The sequence below is a fragment of the Nicotiana sylvestris genome, chromosome 1 (genome assembly GCF_000393655.2).
Source record: "Nicotiana sylvestris chromosome 1, ASM39365v2, whole genome shotgun sequence".
Classification (NCBI taxonomy): Eukaryota; Viridiplantae; Streptophyta; class Magnoliopsida; order Solanales; family Solanaceae; genus Nicotiana; species Nicotiana sylvestris.
The window spans coordinates 173,358,625-173,364,624 of NC_091057.1; positions in this window are offsets into that span (position 1 = coordinate 173,358,625).

The window sequence follows — 6,000 nt, forward strand, 5'->3', positions numbered from 1 at the left end:
CGGAACTCGGGAATGCCTAACACCTTCTCCCGGGTTAACAGAATTCCTTATCCGGATTTCTGGTACGCAGACTATAATATAGAGTCATTATTTTCCTCGATTCGGGATTAAAATTGGTGACTTGGGACACCCTAAATCTCCCAAGTGGCGACTCTGAAATAAATAAACCAATCCCGTTTCGATTGTCCTTTAATTGGAAAAAACTCCCCCTCGCGCCCCTCGGGTGCGGAAAAAGGAGGTGTGACAGCTCTGGCGACTCTGCTGGGGATGTTACCCAGAACCACTGGTTCAGGGTTAGAAATTCGAGCTTAGATAAATTGTTATATTTGGCTTTATCTGATTTTTTACATGTTTTGAGCCTAATGTACTAAATGTTGCTTTTACCGCTTTGATATTATGTGAACTGTATATAAACTGTGCCGAAACCCATATCCTTTCTGAGTCTTCTAAATCATGAAGAAGGGTGTACTTCGTACGACTTCTTTTCTGTATAGTGTCAAATCCCAATTTAGAACGAGGTTCGGACAAGTTGCTAAGCCGGCGAAGCTTCTGTATTCCCGGTACGCTGCCCCCCCTCGGCTCGAGCTGTCTGCTCGGGTAAGCCAGGTCTAGAACAAACACCCAGGTCTGAACCTAGTATAACAAAGCCACATGCCGGATCCCTAGTAGGAACGTTTATTTGCATCATGTGCATTTGACTTAGGGGACTCAACACAGGGGTTGGGTCCGTCTAGGACAAGCAACCTGAAAATAATAGACAATCTTTCGGCATCCTATGTGCTACATGTTGTATTTAGTCAAGGGCGTATGGGTCATTGGGTCATTTCCAGCATGATGTTATTTTAATCAAAGCATGGGGAACATTTGTGGAATCCAAGAAGCCTTGGAATTCCCTATGTCCCCCACGCTTGCTTTTTGGGAAAACACATGGGGAACATTTGTGGAATCCAAGAAGTCTTGGAATTCCCATATGTCCCCCCACGCTTCATATGTTGGGAAAAGCGCATGGGGAGCTTTTGCGGAATCCAAGGAGTCTTGGAAAACATTATGTCCCCCATGCCACATTTTTGAAAATATATATGTATATATATAAAATTAAAAAAAAACATTGGAAATTCAAAAGAAAAAAAAAGATTTTGTACGTTTCCACAAATTAGAAAATTGTGAAAGATGAAAATGACACCGTAGAGATATGCTACTTATTTTAGAAGAAAGAAAAAACCAATGTCCAAGTAGTGTCGAAACTCTGTCGAAATTTTGAGAATATAAAATAAAAAATATATGTCTTATTAGTTTGTTTTATTAAAAAAAAAAAAAAATATTAATAGAAAAGAAAATTGTTTGTCTTGCCATAAAAATGAAAAAAAGAGTCTTGTTTTAAAAATATGTGTTATTTACTTGTTTATGAAAATGACAAAATTAAAATAATCCAAAAATATTTTCTCCATTATTAGCTTCTCTAGGAAGTCTTTCTAATTGTTTTCAAAAAATAATATAATATAAAATAAAATAAAAAACAAATCCGAAAATATTTTGATTCACTTTCAGAAGTTGAAAAGAAAATTCAAAATCCAAAAAACAAAAATATTTTGAGAAGCATTTCTTTTATTAAAAGCAAAATTCCGAATAAAGGAAAAAAAGAGAGCAAATGAAAATTCAAAAATGTGTCTTAGAAGTGTTTCTTGTAAAAAGAAAATCAATCAAAAATGCTTCCTTTCTTCTTTTAAAGTAGTTCTTTTGACCGAACTACGCGGGTTTGATTCTCACCGGATGTGAGATACGTAGGCAACCCTCATCGGGTCCAACCCCGCCTTCTCAAAAAAAGAAGGAATGTTTTATGTTTTTCGTTAATTCGTTTGTTTGTTATAAATGAAAAATAATAGAATAATAGTCTATTTGATTGTTGCGAAATAATAATAAAAAATATAGAAAATGGAAAAGGGTCTTCTCAAAAATAGTTTATTTGCCCGAACTACGCGGGTTTGATTCTCACCGGATGTGAGATACGTAGGCAACCCTCATCGGGTCCAACCCCACCTTTTGCTAAAATAGCTAAAAATCAAAAATTTTAATCTTGTCATAAATAAGTCGGGTGATGTCCAACCCACCTTTTGCTAAAATAGCCAAAAACAAATAAATAAAAAATATATGTCAAATTTTAATTTTGTCATAAAGAAAGTCAGGTGACGCTGTTTTATCAAGACATAGCCGAATGTTCCCGAAAGGGACGCCGGAAGGCTGACTTTGCATAAACAGCCACTTTTGGGTCATTTTTGAGACTTGGTCCAGTTGACCCCCACAGCCTAAAAATCTTCGTCCCCGAGACGTTGAAAGGCCGTGTTTGCAATATTGACTTTTCTCATTTGAAAAACGATAAAAAAGAGTTATAAATAAGTCAGGTGATGCTGTTTTGTCATAAAAAGGGCCGAATGTTCCCGAAAGGGACGCCGGAAGGCTGACTTGGCATAAACAGCCACCTTTGGGTCATTTTGAGATATGGACCCACACAGCCTTATAAATCTTCGTCCCCGAGGCGCTGAAGGGCCGTGTTTACAACGCCAAGTCTTTTATTGTAATTTTTAAAAGAAAAAAAAATCAAAGAGTCAGCGGTCATGTGAATACCGTCTTTTGTCATAATAAGCCGAGCCAGCTTCGGCCGCGTCTTAAACCGTTCTTGCCGAAATAGCCTTAGAGTATCTTTCAGTTGTCGAAAGGTTATTTTCGTAAAAGAATGGACAAGTTTCAAAGTGTCAAAATAATCCTCCCCGGCCTCAAAATTTATATGAAATTTGGAAGGGGCCACATTTGCAAAAAATAACCGTCCGGTTGCATTTGGCAAACGGGGAAAGGAACTATCCGTTCGTTTTTGAGTTTGTAATTGTTGATTAGAGTATGCGAATTATTTTGATTTTCGGGTCCATTTGTTGTCTCTTGTCAAAAGTCTGTTTTGCAATCAAGTTTGTTTTAATTTGAAAATTGGAAATTCCAAAAAAAAATGTGTGCGTTTATTATTGTTTATCTTTTATTGGAACGAACTACGCAAGGTCTGATTCATGAGGGGTCATGATACGTAGGCAATCTCCATAAGATTCGACCATAACAAAAAAAAAGAATAAATAAATAAAGGAAAGTGTGGGAAATTTTCAGAGGGGCACAATTGTCTAACTGCTTAGGTACATTGTATCTCTGATATATGATTGTCTGTCCAATGCCCTAACACTAACGTGATGGCTTCCCTTTGATGTGTCCATATATAGAAAGTGGTTGGTTGTGGTAACTCCTCCCTGCAAAGCAAAATCAAAGGACAATGGCTCAGAACCGCAGAACCGAGTGGGTCGGTACTGATGACCGACAACAATTGATCGAACGGAACAGCGGGTTGGTAGAAGAAGTGAGAATGCTGAGACAGCATGTGGCAGACATGTATCAGGCATGGATAACGGGAAAAGCACCACCCCCTCCACCGCCAAGTCTCTTGAGCTCGGTCATTTCCCAAGCACCCAACACCATAATGGAAGATCCCCCATACTCTCCATCCCAACCCACTTATGGCAGCTTTCCCAGCTACCCGAGTAGCTCCATCACTCCTCAATGCTTCTCCGCTCCCCAACACCACTTCTTTCCCCGCCATACTTCACTTTCCAGGCACCCGGCTCCACAAAATGCCTACCCACCTACACAAGCCTACCAAAAGCCACCTGGATCAGGTTTCCGGCCCTGTCAACATGCAAGAATGAAGAGGTTGCTGAAACGAGGAAAGGCTCTCACCCCCATCGGGGTATCTTATGCCAGTCTGTTTGAAAGGCTAAGGCATGCTGGTTCGATTGAGCCACTCCCCGCATGTACTATAAATCCGCTTGCAAGGAGCTTTGATCCGGCAGCACGATGCGCCTACCACTCCAATGTCGTAGGGCACAACATTGAGAGCTGTCATAGCTGGAGAAAGGAAGTAGAGAAAATGATCCGAGAAGGGCGGGTTGCGATTAATAACAGTGACATGGAGCACTCGAACCTCCTCGAGAACTTGCCTACGGAGGTTGATGAGGTTGAAGCTGGTAATATTGATGCAAAGCTCAGTGGCTAAAATGCCAATTTTGATAAAGTGGGAGGACGTTTTGTTCCTTGGTCAGCAAGAGAGAAGCTTGTGGTGGCTCATTTTGTTGTCATTTCTGTTGTTCGGATTATTAGGGTTATGAGTCGGATGTTGTCTTATCCAGTTTGTTTTTAGGATTTTGTTCTGGATTGTTTTGTTTGTTTTGTTATTTAAACCATTTCGCCGGTAGTCTAATACAAAGTCCGGTCTTTTATTATTTCCAGACATCTTTTGTTTAGTCCTTTTTACCATTTTTGTTCAATGCCGATTCTAGGGACATGACATGCGCACCCAATTTGGGCCTAGTCTTTAAAGTTAATCATAAAACCCCAGAAAGGCGATCAAACCATTTAAAGAAAATAAGGACGGTTTGAGATTATTTGGAGCCCGAGTCATGTGGAACTGGGGCAAGTTAAACACAAAGAAAACCGTTAAAGAAAGATTCGCCTAAATTGGCATGAGGGTCGTTCATAATAATGAGAATGAGAGTGTCGCCCAACGGTGTTTTAGAAGTGACAAATGAACAAACAGATGTTGAATATAATTGTCAAGTCCGGCACCATCGGAAGAGACTATAAATCTATTGTTTAATTGTGTTGTTTGCACTTGGCATGTGTTGAAGACTGGAATGACGAAGGCATTTTGTTCTGCTACCCAAACACTTTATCCTTCGTTAGCCCTTTGAGCCTTATTTATTTTCTTTCATACCCCTCGTTCGGAATTAGTAGCAACGAATAAAATACGCAAGCATGGCAGGTAAGAGAAAAGAAAGAAAAGAAAACAACAAAAAAGAAAAGAGAAAAGAAAAGAAAAGTGATAACAAAAAAAAAAAAGAAGAAAGTCAAATGGAAAAGAGGAATTGGGAACTACGTTTGACCTGATTTCTCAAAGAGGATACGTAGGCGCTTCACGGCTCGGTCATAGTTTTGAAAAATGAAAAAAAATCAATTAAAATATCCCCAAGCAAGAAACTGGGGCAAAAGTTGCGTTTGTTGTAAATAAATCTAATTCCGAAGGTTGTAATTAATAACCCAAAATTAATGCATTTTTTGAGCCTTTTATACCCTTTCTTTCTAGCCCTATCCAAAACCCACATTACGGTCCAAAGAAAGACCTTCTGACCAGCCTTCAAAAGATGCCAAGTCAGACAAAGGAAGAGTCTTACCGGCGAACATAACATTCTGTTCCACAGCAGAAAGGACTCTAATCTCCAGCAGAAAGAGTCATACCGGCGGCACTCCAAATCCCCAGCTGAAAAGTGATACAAATGAGAGAGTCTTATCGGTGAAAACCTTCACAGGCACCATAAGGCGATGAAAGCTGAGAGAAAAGCCAAAAATAAGAGAGACTTGATAGCGAAAACCCTTCGGGCACTGCAAGTCGAATAAGATTGGGAATCAGATGGGGAATCGCCAATTGAGGATCTTGAAAGATGATTGGCGGTAAAGGATAGGCCCCATATGCATATCATGGCCATTAGAGTCGGTATCTGCGTTTGATAGATTTTTATTTATAGTTTCTTTTGTTAAAGAGTCATGTTTTTTTTCCCTTTGTCTTTTATTTTGTTTCTTTTATCTTTCTGCTTTCATAAAAATTTCCCCAAATAGAGTCTGTCCGGTCAGAACAAGTATGAAATGACTTCAAATAGGCCATCAGCTTTCCAAAATGAGATCTGACTAGTACATCCAAGTGGTATAGTCAGCAAGGAACAAGCGCGAGGCCAGTGTCAAAATATATATCCCCAGCAAAAGGCCCATGAACAAAGCAAGGAGAGCAGTGAGCATGATTTGGCGAAATCAATGCTAGACTAAAAGGTCGGGGAAATGCCAGTTTCCAAGCTATGCCACAAAAGAAGAGGGATATCCCCCAGGAGGAAGGGATTACCCCCAACACATAATATCATCCCC